This window comes from Geospiza fortis, unplaced genomic scaffold (assembly GCF_000277835.1).
Source record: "Geospiza fortis unplaced genomic scaffold, GeoFor_1.0 scaffold165, whole genome shotgun sequence".
NCBI classification, from domain to species: Eukaryota; Metazoa; Chordata; class Aves; order Passeriformes; family Thraupidae; genus Geospiza; species Geospiza fortis.
In genome coordinates, this window is record NW_005054442.1 from 1,655,547 (window position 1) to 1,670,412 (window position 14,866).

Sequence of the window (14,866 nt, forward strand, 5' to 3'; positions counted from 1 at the left end):
TGTGGCAGGCAGGAATGATGAATCTGACTCCTTGTTCTCAGAAGGCTAATTTGTTATTTTATGATACTATATTATATTAAAAAATACTATACTATACTAAAGAATAGAGAAAGGACACTTATGCAATGCTAAAAAGCTAATAATGGAAAACTCATGACTCTTTCCAGAGTCCCAGCACAGCTTGGCCCTGATTGGCCAATGAGTGAAAACAACTCACAGCAGAATCCAATGAAACAATCACCTGTGGGTAAACAATCTCCAAACACATTCCACATGTGAGCACAACACAGGAGAAGCAAATGAGATAAGAATTTGTTTTCCTTTTTCTCTGAGGCTTCTCAGCTTCCCAGGAGAAAAATCCTGGGTGAAGGGATTTTTCAGAGAATGTGAATGCCACAGTAGAAGACCCCAACCCCTTAAGACTGTAACTTTCAGATAAACAAACAAACAGCGTGGTTGCCAAAATTGTAAATGAGTAAATAACCACTGTAAGATGAGCATGGCAGAGATGCACATGGAGGTGTGGCGTTAACCATGATGCCTATATAACTCAGGTCAAAGTTACAAAGTGCTTATACAACCTGAGTAATAAGACATTAATATAACCTAATATCAATATAACCTGATATAAACTTTCTATACAACTTTCTATACCATGCTAATGGTTAGCATATTGTTCTATACAATATAATGGTGAGTATATGGTTAACTACTTGCTTAATGCCAAATAGACAAAAAAAAAAAAAAAGAAAAAACTCCACACTAGATGGATAGTTTCAGAGATAGATAAGTATAGTACTAATGAGAAACTGGCAAATGTAAAGGCAATAAGCCACAAAACAAAGAATTTAGGCCGGTTAGCATCAGACAGACCAAGGAACACTGTAACTGCACATGCTCTGAAGACAAAGTCGAAAAGCTCAGATGTGAAGATTTTGGAAGCCTTCATCAAACCCTGATGATCCTTGAACTGGGGAGGCACAAATGCAGCACAAAAGAATATCCAACAACCATGAGATCATTCCATATAAATTACTTCTGGCACGTATGTGATGATGTTACAGTGATACAGTAATACCAAGCAATACCCCATAAATAACCCACAGCACTTGGCAAAGGTGGGTGACTCAGGTGGAGATATCCCCCTCACAACCAGCACTGCAATAAACAAATACCTGCTCTACAAACATCAGTCTATGGGGATTTATTTCCAGCCTATCTTTTGGGCATCAGCCCCCTGCATGCCACACGCTCCCACTGACCATGCCCATAAGGGTGTGCTTTACTTTTCAGCTCCTTGCTGTGGAGTAGAATTCTTTGAATCATAAAGTTTAACTCATTCTATAATTTCTTCTCAGTCAAACCTTACAGTATACACTAGAACTGACAGATGTGCTCAGTGGAATCAAACTCAGTTATTAATTAATGGATGAGTAAAATCATTCTATCCTTTTCAAAATGGAATATTTACTTGGAATGAAACCTTTTATTTTAAAGTTTTTATAAAATCCGCAATGAAATAAATCCAATTCATATTGCTTGAGGTTAAATGAAATACAGATGCAGCTCTCATATTCCATTTCAGAAAAACAAGTAAACTTCACAATTAATGCTAATGCAACATTCTTTTTAATTTAAAATTGTTGTTTTGAGAAAGACCAAACAGTGAATTAAAACACCTTTTCCTTTTGCAACTTAATTTTTCTTTTCATGCAGTACTTCTAGTTCTAAAAAGGGGGGGGAAATCTCAAATTTGCAATGCAAAAGTTGTATTTACTAGAAGATTCAAGACCTTGAGATTAAGCAGGGATCTACTTTGAATACACACTTTAGCAAGAAACTTAGGAAAGCAAATTAAATTTCTTATCTAATATCAGTACTATCTACTTTAGCAAACGACAAGCTCACAAAACATAACAGACTTATAAAAATGAAAATTATTCTATATTAAATGCTACTTTAAGTAACTAGAAGTGATGACAGGGACTTGACTTTCCTCATAAAATAACTAGATAACGATGTTATCAAAACATAAATTCAAAGCCAGCTGAATGGAGTTTTGAGCATCCTGGTCTAGTGGAAGGTTTCCCTAGCCATGGCAGGGGATTGGAACTGAAATTCTCTTCTAATCCAAACATTCTATGATCTTATGATCAAAAATAAGTTAGCTCTAATAGAGTTCATGCAGCAAACTCACATGGGTTTAAAGGAAAATGTATAAACCAAAATTATGGACCTTCCAAATTTAGCATTATTTACACATATAGTTTCTTTTTTGGTTCAATTTTTTCTATCAAATTGTATAAAGGAAAATATATGAATCAAAATTAGCTAGTGCTAGAATATATGATAAATATAAGCATTCTCATCTTTACCTGCAATATATATAAAATATTCTGTGTAATACAGGACCACCTACAGGGCTTTTTTTTTGTTTCCATGCAAGCTACATATGATTCTAAAGGAAGCAGCATTGTAACAGAGCAGCCTTAGCTCAGCAGTAACATTATGTGCAGTCAGCCTGACAAGTTTCAGAGAATACCACCAGTTTAATTTGCCATAAACACAGGTCAAGGAAGAATTTCCTCCTGCTAAAGTGATCAGGTAGTTTCAATAAGGTCATCACTTCCATTCCTTCTTAAGTAACAGAAAAACATGCGTTACTCCTGATGGTCTCTTTTTGCTATGTTGGGCTTTTTTTTTTTTTTAATTACATGCTGGTGGTAACATTGTGTTTTAGCAATCACTTTGAAGTACCATCCTCAGTCCCCTAAACACATTTGAGCATTTAATGGTCATCTGTCCACCCCAGGCTGCCCCATGGGTATTCAGTTGGCATATGTTTTGCCCTGTTGCCTGATAATTAGCAATTTGCATAAACTAGGAGATTTCCAGAATTAAAAAAAAATAAGTTAATTATGCATGCACTTCTCCTTTCCTTCATATTATCTTCTATGACACACTGTGGAGTCAAAAAGCCAACAACCAACTTACCATGGTGAGTCACAAATCAAATCAAACTCTCATAACTGTTTGTAAGGACTTACAGAGCACAGTTGCCTGTCTCAAACACTGTCAAGAAGGAACTTGCCATGAGGAAAGCCACCATAGCAGAAACTTCAGATAAGCACAGAAGTGAGGAATTCCTTCCAAACATATAGATAGGTGTGTTGAGACTTTTTCCTTCTTCAAGTTGTCCTTCAGTAGGCACTGTGTCTACAGCAAAGAATCCTCCCTGTATTTATACACCTCTAATATGGGACAGACATCTTCTGAAAAGGAAATGCCTAAATTCTTTACAACTATTCAAATACAGACTGCATAAAATGGACTTATCCTCTGTATGCAGAGCTGATTTTTCACACAAGTTCTACAGGATTTAGTCTTTAAATTTAGCACACCAACTCACTCTTCTCCTAAATTTACCCTTTTCAGTTCTGATACTCTGATTGTTTATGTCCATTATACTACACTTGGTCTGATCTTCCACTGCCCATCTAAAACTTTTGACTAAGACCTCAGTGGTGCCACCCTTAAATAAAGCACTGTTAATACTGTCTCCTCAGATAACATCTCTTACGACAGAGTCAGGTTACCATTTCTCTAACACCTTGCTGTATAATTTGATCCGGTAGCTGCTTTGGAACTTAACATTTAATTTTGATGGACATTACTATATTTTGATGGACACTACTACATTTAATAAAAAGGGAACTTAACAACATCATGAAATCTATAGAAAATGATAGCAAATCTCTTTCAGTCCAAACTGTTATCTCAGTTGGTATCAAGCTGAAAAATTTCTACTTTACTTGACAGAACTGTCAATGAGTATCCCCTGAAAGTCTATTTCAATGTTTAATGACTTAGTTCAGTAAAGTTCACTGACAGTACAATTCTAATCAATACTGCTTTCAGCATAATTTACACGAGGAAAGTTTGGAGTAACAAAATGTAGCCCAATTAGTGAATACAAATTATGAGGAACAGACAAGGGAAACAAGAGAACTGGCAGTTTAAAAAATCTGGTCACTTTTGAAACATTAAAGACAAGTGCTGAAAAAAAAAAAGGATAAATTTTAAAGAACAAGAAATGCAAAACAAATGAAAAGGGTATAAAAGCAAAATTATTTCTCTAACACTTGCCAAATATTGCAAACTTATATAAGAGATATATAATCCTCTCAGATTAAATGACAGGAAGTTATTCAGAAATGGCTCTATGCAGAAAACATTGCAATATAGCACAGTATCTACTTTGTGTCTCTCCTTTCAACAGATGACATATAGAGCTATGGGCATTAATTCAGCAATTCTTGATCCTGTTAAATGGCTTTTTGTTTCCTTCCAAAATGTACTGAAAATAAAGTTTATAAAAAGTGATACTCTTCCCATTTGTACAAGCACTAAAACCATATTGACTTTTCTCTTCAAAAAAGTTAAAGACTTCTCTTTGAAGTTTTTCTTCATACAATTAGGCTTAATAACATTTCATTGTCTAATAAAAACTGATTGTGATATTTATAGCTTGATGAATCATCAGTAATGTATCTGAAGAAACAGAATAACATGTGAATGTGGAGACTCTGATGGATAACATGATAGATCAGTCAAACAGGCATGCTCTACTTTTTTATATTAGGTTTAAGTATGTGTTTTCTTCTGGATATAAAATTTTATGTTTATAATACTAATTTTAGGTTTATAGGAATGATACATATTAATTGCCATTTCATCCATCCATTTGGAAATTTATCTTACTGGTGTGTAGGACTTTGGTGAGATTTAGATCAATTCTTAATTAAATCTTCAGTGGTTTTCACTTAATGTTTCTATTTTGAAAAACACTGAAGACCTATGACAAAACATTCAGGCAAATTGCCTCCTTCCTTCTATCAGTGTTCCCACTGTGTTTAGGCACTCATCCAGTGCCTAAAGCAGTTAAAAACGTTATTTTTTGTTTGTTGTTTGATTTTCATCTATCATTTCAGTATTTGAGCTCAGTAGCTGTAATTTTTGTTGATTCACAGGCCATACCAATGCTTATCACATTTGGTTCCTGTTTAAATCCTCATGTTTGCCCAGGCTCACTGCACTCAGTTACACAACTCTTGATCAAGACAAGGTCATGATGTCCTTGTGACATGGACAAAGGACAAACTAAAAGAAAAACTACAGTTGTATGCCATACCTGCATTTGGACACTAATTCCATAGCTACTTCATCTTTAAATGACTTGGAATAGTAAAGAAACATCACTACCTTCACAATTTCACCCTTTTCTGGGACTCTATGGGAACTATAGATAGATGAGGTATTTTTAAAAAATACCAGTGTAATATAAAATGGAAAGCATTACCAAGTGCAAATATTAATGTTTCTATCTGTTCCCACTATAATATTTCAAATTAATTTAAACACATCTATTTTCTAACTATACCATGATGAGAATTACATGGGGAGGGAAAAAACGGCTAAATTTATCACACAGCAAATGCAAATAAAGTGCTAAGCTTATCACGGTTCAGTCAAATTTGTGTTTGCTGTTGAGAAAATCCTTCTGAACTGCTGAAATGCAGCTATGCTAACAAGCAGATATAAAAAGCAAATGCTGACAACAAATGCCCAGCTCACTTCCTACAGACTTCCCTTTTCTCAGGCATTAACTCTTCCTGTAGCAGATGGCTCCATCAGCAGCCAGCATCTGCTATGTTTTCTAGATGGAGCAAAATGGAACTTCACTCCCAAGTTCTTATTTTTATCAGGTTCCCAGGGACATAAGTGCTTCTTGAGCTGCACTAAGAACTATGTGAACTAAACCTGCTCAGAGAATATGTAACTTACAGAACAGCTGTGTCCATGTATTTATTTGGGTTTTTTTCCTTCTCCTTCCACATCTCCTTGGAATGACGTTTCCATTGCTAGTTCAATGAAAGAAAATGCTACATAACTAACTTCTTCAGCAAGACAGTGATATGAAGTTTCTTTGCAGGAATGGTACATGAACATGCCTGAAATTTACAATATATGTAAAGGTGATGGTTCAAGATATTATTTCTCCTGAAAAAGGGCTTCCTTTGCTCTATATTCATCGCATTTTTACTAGATTAATACTGAAACATACGTAACTTCATTAACTTGTCTATATGTACACTTTTTCTTAGCATGACTGTCACACATTTTTCTACATTTTTCATTGGCTTTTGTGATCTTCACTTAAGTGATGACCAAAACAACCAAATCAAAATTGAAAAGGATGGAACGTGGCATTACTGCAGCAATGCTAAAGTATTCTAAATTCACTCTGGAGAAATTTCCCACATTATCAGCATGTAAGTTGTTCAAACTCCATTCTGCAAGTGTTACTGTAGAATTTAAACTTTTCTAAATGCCCCAAATATCAGATTTAGTAATTCTATCCTCATGATTAATTTTAATATATGAAATTAAAATATAATTTAAAAGCAAAAATGCAATTCAAAAGATGTTCAGGAATTGAACTGAAATTTGAGCAACTCTAGGTATACTTAAAAATCCTCCCAATTCCCCAAAAGAAAAACAAATATTCTGGAAATATTTACAGCAGCTAGCTTGCATATATTCTCATGTCTTTTAAAGCTGTTCTCCTGTGCAGTAAATGTAGAGATTTTCTTACATTAGGAAGAAAGGTAATGCTCAAACTGCATTTGAATAAATTTAATGTTAAGCAACCTAATTGAATAGCTTACATCATTTATTTTGAACCTATATTTAACTTCCCTCTGATAATGGCTTAGTGTTGAGGGAACGAAAAATGTTAATTTAAACAAAAAAACTTTAGACAACTGAGCTTTTTTGCTGCTGCTGTGTTACAGGGTATCACATGCCAAGCCCCAGGACTGACTGACCGATCTCTTATGAAGCTGCAAGCATTTCACTGGCCAGATCCCGAGGGGGTGTGGAGTTCAGACCAGCGAGAATATCCAGAATGGGTCTTTCAAAATGCCCTTTATAAGAAAAATAAATCTCTCATGGAAAATAAATCTCTCTGTTGCCACAGAAACATCTGGAGGTGAGGCGTCTTTGTCTCCTTGTCCCTCAGCCCCCGCCACATGCAACCTAACAGCGTTGGATAACACAGAGAGTCCAGGGGAAGATCAATCCCCCAGTGTGAGACCTTGCCTTCCTGTCTGTACCTGGAAATACAAAGTTAGACTGTGAGAAACTATGCAGGCTTTAGCAAAAATTAGCTACAAATTCCCACAAAGTGAACAGTAACCTGTCTTTCACGAGGCTGTAAAATAGACACTCCTGTTTACTGCTACACATTCCAAGAAAGTTAGAGAACAAGTTTAACCTGTATAATTCAACAGCAATTTTAAGGGTTTATTGATTTAGCTCCCACCTGAGCTGTAGAATGGTTTTCTCAAGGGCAACTGCAGTATGAGATCATCACCAAGGACAACTCCACTCTTTTTCAGAGTGATGTGTTTTGCCTTGTAGCATCTATACTCAGATATATAACTGTTGTGGTTTGACACTGGCCAAATGCCAGGCACCCACGAAAGCTGTTCGCTGGCTCTCTGCTGCTAGAGCTGGGCAGAGGTAAGAGGAAAAAAAAAATCAATGAAGAGCCCATGAGTTCATATAAGGAGTGGGAGAAAACACTCTAAGGGCAAAACAGGTTCAAATTTAATGGTATAAGGTAAATTAATTATTAAGAGAGTCAGAGGAGGATAATGAGAAGTGAAATAAGCCTTTAAACCTCCATTTTTCTCCCCCAGCCCCTCCCTCTTTCTCACTGACAGCACAGGGAGACAGGGTGTGGGGTCAGTTCATCATTTGAGATCTTCTGTTTGCTCAGAGAGAGGAGTCTTTGCTGTGCTGTGCTGTGGGTCTTTCCCATGGGAGACAACTCTCTGTGAACTTCTCCAGCGTGTTTCTAATTTCATGAACAGCAGTCCTGCCAAAAGTGTTGCAACGTGAGTCCCTCCCACAGGCAAACAGTCTTCTCAAAACTGCTGTGGCGTGGGTCACTTGTCCACAGGGGGCAGTCCTCCAAGGACAGGCTTGCTCTAGTTTGGAAGCAGGGGCTCTCTCTCTCCATTTGGGCCTCCCACTGGACCACAGCTTTCTCCAGCATCCACCTGCTCTGTATCACTGGCCAGGGGCTCTGTACAAATCACAAACAGGATGGGACTGCTGGGAACGTGCCTTGAGCTCTTTTATTTTCCAGCATCAGTCTCATTACATGGCTCTGACAATGGGAAGATGCCATCAGCTCACATCCTAGGCAGCAGACCATGAACTTAATGTTACAACTCACTTTATGAGTTTTTTGACCAATCATACAAAGCAAAAGCACATTGACAGTAGTTCCATCCAACCACTATCAGCACACGTACCTTTGGTTAAAACAATGCTTGCTTATTTCGAATACAATACCTGGTTGTAAGCCTTAAAACACAACGCACAGAGCTCCATTATTAAGCCTAGAACTTCCTAATATCTCACTAGATAAACTTTTCTGTAGCTTAGGGAGTTATTCTAGCTGAGTGTTAATACTCAGACCATTGTTCTATTTGTCCTTACTTTTCTACTTCTTACATAATTTTTCTGCTGACCAATCTCATGGCTACTGCTTAGTTCTAATCACAGTTCTGCTGTCTCTGAGGCCTGCCTTTTGCAGCTTTCCCAAAACCCTCTGATTTTGTGGATTCCCACACTCTGGTGTGAGCACTTCTCTCACATCCCCTGTGGAGCTCATGGGCTGCAGGGCAACAACCTGCTTCACCACAGCCCTGACCACAGCCTGCAGAGGAATCTTGTCTCTGGTGCCCAGAGCACCTCCTCCCCTTCTTTTCCCACTGACCTCGGTGCTGCCATGTTATTCTCCCTCACGTGTCCTCACCTCCTCCTCCTCTCCAACCAGAAGAAAAACTGCTGCTCATAGGTACCACTGCCAACAAGTTTCACCAATTCAAAACTTTCTGTAGGATTTTGCAGTGTCAGGAGGTTGATCTCTCCTAGGTTCCATGCTGGGAAGTCATTCACCGTGGTTTTGCTGTGAGCCATGTGGCCCTATTGCCACTGAGGGGCAGAGGCGGCAGGCGCGGCGCTGTGGGGTTTGTGAGGGCCCCAGGATGAGGTGAGAGATGAGAATCTGACTCCATGTTCTCAGAAGGCTGATTTATTATTTTATGATACTATATTATATTAAAAGAATGCTATACTAGAACTATACTAAAGAAAGAGAAGGATACAGACAGAAGGCTTAACAAGAATGAATAAGAAAAGCTCGTGACTGAATCAGAGAGTCTGACACAGCTGGCCATGGTCATTAAGAAAAAACAATTCACATGGAACCAATCAAACATTCACCTGTTGGTAAACAATGCCCAAGCCACATTCCAAAGCAGCAAACACAGGAGCAGCAATCAGATAATTATTGTTTTCATTCCTCTCTGAGGCTTCTCAGCTTCCCAGGAGAAAATCCTGAGCAAAGAGGATTTTTCAGAAAATATCATGGTGACAACAGCACTGGCACTATTTAACAACTCTCCTCATGCAGGGCTCAGGAAAGAGAAGCCACTGCTGCCACCCCTGCCTGTGGTGTGTCTGGCTAGTGGTGGCCAGGCAGGCAAGGCTGACACGGGCCACACCGAGGTGGTGGAGGCTGTGGTGGCACATTGCCATGGGCCGCACCAGGAATGGACCCCGGCAACAGCGCCTTGCCACTCCTGAACAAACTGTGCGTGCACTGTTCTGATTTTCTACTCAAATATGTCATCAGAGAGGCATTACCAACCTCTCTAATTGGGCAAGCAGCCTGTCCATCTTCAGAGCCATCAGCCATTGGCTCTGCTGGACATGGTGGAAGCTTCAGCAGCTTCTCACAGGAGCCGCCTCTGTGCCCCCCCTGCTACCAAGAACCAGGCTGTGCTAAATCAACACAATAACTAAAACGTGAAGGATTTTAATTATGGAAAATTATGGTATTATTAGAAACAGAAAGGCTTAGTTGCTTACAAGGTGGAAGTTGTATTAAACAGATGCACTTTATTATTTGTGCTGATTACAAAATATGGATTATCAGCTTTCTGATGATTCTATCATTATTTGCTCTCTCCTACTCTGAGTGGTTTATTATTCTGAAAAAACCATCAGAAAGTAACAGCTGCATTTTCAGACCAATTTTTCCTTCCACCTGGTACACTTTCTTACATGAAACCAAGAAAGGAATTGAACATCAGGGAAAAAGAGCCTTTGCATGTACAAGCATAAATATTTCTAAAACTTCAATGAGACAAAATACAAGGTATGTCCTTTTACATTTCTTTTTCCTGGGGACCAGAATGAAAGCATTTGAAAGTTTACAAACCCATGCTTTTCTAGTTATATGCACTACTCATTATCATGGGAAGAACCTTGTAATTTTTCAAAAATTTCAGAAAAGCAGAGGTGATGTAGATCCTTGATGATATATTTATACATTCCTGATTGAGTGAATTTAGAAAAAAAATGCCCATACAAAATTGTGCATTACTATGTATCTCAGAAATCAAAACTGGTATTTGTGATAAAAACCGTTGGTCAGTCATAATTCAAACTCCTGCTTCACACATCTATTTATGCTGCAAGCAGAACCCAGCACAAGTTCCCTTATGATTGTGCAGAAATGCCAGAGTTAGGAGACATGAACTGTACAGCATTACTAGGATCAAAACAAAGAGTCCAGTTCTTACAGGCTTGCTCACAGCCCAACATGTCTTTCACCTGTATCTTCCCTATTCTTGCTGCAAGACTTGATCAATATTTTCAGGAAGCAATCATCATGCTTATCTGTCTATTTATAAAATGCAGTTCAATTACTCATATTAAGATCAAATAACTGAAGCACAACAGCAGCAAAGAGGGGTGGAACACCCCTCAGAGCTGCAGGACTGTTCTTTGGGCAGAGATTATCTTTATTTCCATACAGTACACCCCTAACCACATGCCAGGGTTTCAAAGACTGCAAATGTGAAAATAGGAAATGGAGTTGCAGCACATTATCTACAGCAAAGAGGCAAACTTACCAATTATGTCAACAGTGTGGTTGACATTGACCTCAGTGGAAGGTACATGAGGAGCTGTACAGCAATCTGTCTTTCTGTTTGGATGAATACTTATGCATCAATAATTTATGTTCACTTAGTGTTAAATCTGGTTGCTAATAACAAGAGTCAGATTTTAAAGTCGAAGTTTGTTGAGCACCACACCATCCTAATAATCATTTTGTGGCAATCATAATGAAACTCTTCTTAATCAAGATATTCCATTCTCATCAGTAAAATCCCAGATAGTTCAGCATATTAAGGGTAATAAGTTCTAAATATTTTAATGGAATTTTACAGAAATAATGCTATATAAAAACAGTACATTTTTTCAGTAATACGCTGTCCAGTAAGAAAAATAAATAAACTGAATTTCATGTACACACCTGGCAGACATGAAAGGACAGAACTTTTTGAAATCGACTTGAGTGAAATAGATCCAAATGTTTTGTAGTGTAACTCACTGTTTATATTACAAAACTAGTGGCAAAGTCACCAAAAATTACATAGTATTTACACAACTCTGTGATTGCTGCTTAACTTACTATCTTTTGTCTTTATAAATAAAAATTCAGTATTCTTATGTTTATCCTTCTATTGTGATGAATTTTCTGAACGTAAGAGGTAAAAACAGTAACAGTTTTAGTATTAGCTTTTTTCCTCACAGCCCTTCTAGACACAAAACAGCCACAAAAAATGTGCCTTCCTATAGCAACTGCACATTTGATGTTCTGAATGCAAAATATGACAGCATTTCCCTTGTTTTCCTTACACAGCCTGTTAAATTAACACTTAGCTTTAGGATAATGGATGAAATGTCTTTTATTAAAGGGTCAACTATTAAGTTCTAACTATTTATAGCTGAACTAGTCTTGCTGCTAAGCCATTCTCACTATTATGAGTGCACAAAGCAGGCAGTAATGCAATACTGTGTCGTGTTGCATCACTAGTTGTTTTCCAAAAAACTACCTGCTGCACTCAATAAATCATCTTCTGAAGGCACACAGATTTTTACTTTGAGCTGGAAAAGTATGAGAGAAGAGAGATTACAACATGAATTGATGAGGTATGAGCAATTTCAAAATTATTTTAATTTTATCTGATTCATTAGATAGCTATTGCTGAAAGTAAAATGTCTCAACAAATCTGTAAAACAGGAGGAAGAGCTATAACGCTCATATTCATTAGCCCAGTTATTAGTATGTAGGAGATGCGTGATAATATTTGCAGCTACTTTAGTTCCTATCTCTGATAACAATGTAAACAACAGAGTTTTAAAGCACTTACAGGTAACACTGGAGTTCTTGCTAATGTGGCTCACATTTCACAGAGAATTAAATTAAATAATTCATCATGGAAGGAGTAAAACTACCTCATCCCTCATGTGAATGATTCCTTGAAAAAGAAAGAACCATTTGCAATGTATTAGCCTATTTGGTAAAAAAGTAAAAGAGCTTTAAATAGATGGGATCAATGGGTATCTCATCACACCTTTTGAAGTAACTGATCAGCTTCTATTTCAAACATTAAACTTCAAATAAAGTCTAAAGTTAAAGCGTAGTACAAATCCACACCCAGTACAACACAGAGGACACTTCAAAGATTCCATAACATTGGAGAGGGTGAGGATGTCACAGTTAATGAATCAGAACTAATTACCATTCTACCTTTGTACTTTTAATCTATCTTAAAAAGTTAGTGCTTAAAAATAGGAGATGCTTAATGCAGCTTTTATTATTTGTAAAACCCCTAACCCTAGAAAGGAGGAGGAGTTTCCTTTGAGGCTCCCAAGATTGTTTTGCTTTGTTTCATTGCATGTAGTAAAACCAGGACTCCAATATACCTTTAGGGTAAGAAAAACAAATGTCACTCATCAGTAGATAAAAAATTGGGCTCAATCATTTTGCTCTTTTTAGGTGAGTATGACTGGAAGAAAGGTTTATGAAATCAACAGCCAGCTGGCAGTAGATCCTGGTACAGTATGTCTGAGGAAGGGAGAAAAATACATTAGTTAAAATAATTAAAACCAAGTGTTGGTATGCAGGGCCTTGTTAAAAAGTGTAGTGTGATACTAATTCTTCCTCACAAGCCTTCACAGGCATGCTCCCAGGGGAATGTTCTTTGGCATCTTGTGCTAGTTTTTTATTTCAGCCCCAAGGAAAGGCTACTCATTACATAAGATGGCACAGTTCCACTGAAAGCAACACATTTGACACCAAGGATTTTGTTGAAGATAAGTCACTTTTCAAATTCTTCTCAAATTAGTTCACTTTTACTGCTTAGCTATAGAAAATTAAGGAAGAGAATGGACAGGTGGATTGGGATCAGTCAATTATTTTGTGTCTGCAGCATGGTGTCTCTGTGTGTTTGCAAGTCTGAAGCAAGACTTCTTACTCAACTGAAGCCTTTTGATACATACTGTTTTTACAGGGTAATTTGCAAAGATTTCTAATTATTCATCACTCATTAGTATGACAAACCTTTGGAAAGCAATCAAATATTGATAAGTAATTTAAAAGAAAATTCAATTCAATAGTTTTTTCTTGTCCATCTCTTCAAATCTTTTTAACAATTATTGTTTTAGTCACACATTTTGAATGCACTCATGAGGTCAAAAGGCACAGTCCTGAATTCAGATCTACAAATTAGAAAACAATTTCCTCTTTTTCATTATTTAACAGCTACAGAAGTCAGTGTTTGCAGTTCATCTCTGCCATAAAATGTGCAATCTGTATTTTGATATAGCTCAGAACTGTCCATAAAATAACAAACTTCACTTTCTGTAAAAGATACCTAGTGAGTATCTCAAGTGTGGTTTCTTAAATAGCTTCTCCAACATCAGTTATACAGGATATAGATTTCTTGGAAAAGGAGGGACTGGCAGTGTCCAAAGCACTCTGCTATCAGCAATACAGTAGCATTTTAAAATAAAAACTGGACAAAAGCAATTCAACATTATCAAATTTTCACAGCTAAACACTCTAAAAGTGCCTTTGCCTAGTATCAGACATTCAAAGATTAGAGGAGGAGTGTGGGGGAGAGTTTTATTTTCAACAAGACAGCTGTAAGTGGTTAATTAATTTCTATATAAACTTTATGTGCATACAGCCTTTGCTATAGTGCTGTATTCAGAAAGCTTATACTTCCTTGGGAGATCTTTGAATAGTTCCCTACTCCTATTTTTCAAAGATATATTCAATTATCATCCATTATCAGTCACACTGGAATCTGTTTTTTAAAGTCCAGTATTAGTTTCATATGGTTTAATTTAAGTATTGTAATGCTCCTGCTTTTAATGTAGCCAAAACTAAAGCAATCATCATCAGTGAACCCTGGGTGTTCAAAACATCATTCATGGTTCATTTTCTACTGCACAGTCTGAAACACTTCGTGAAGTTAAGACTCTTCAGCACATGTGATTCAGAGGGAAAAAAGACAAGAAAAGGAAACACATTGCTGGTACAGTTGTTTGCTTTATTTATTTTTTTTTTAGCAGAGGGAGGTGTGGAGCTACATTTTTAATTGCTTCCAGTAAAGAACAATCTAGTTGTCTAATGAACTGGAACTCTTCCTGATAAATGCACTATTCTCATCTATGCATTTAAGCTCGGCCCTGCAAGTCCCATTTACAATCTGCATTTTAAAAAGTCTTTGGCAAAGCTATCTGTTTGTGTAGTGTAGATTTTTAATTAGAACAGTATAAAAAATATTTACATTAACAGACAAATTTGAGTGGAAAAGGAGAAACTTCTGGATCTGATGGCTTCAAAGATGAATCTTAGAACATCTTT

At 37.1% G+C, this 14,866-nt stretch overlaps 1 protein-coding gene across 1 annotated transcript in view; it reads right to left on the reverse strand.

Annotated features, from left to right (window-relative positions):
- LUZP2 (leucine zipper protein 2) overlaps positions 1-14,866 on the reverse strand; it is a 148,570-nt gene that overhangs the window by 83,883 nt on the left and 49,821 nt on the right. The window lies entirely within an intron of this gene.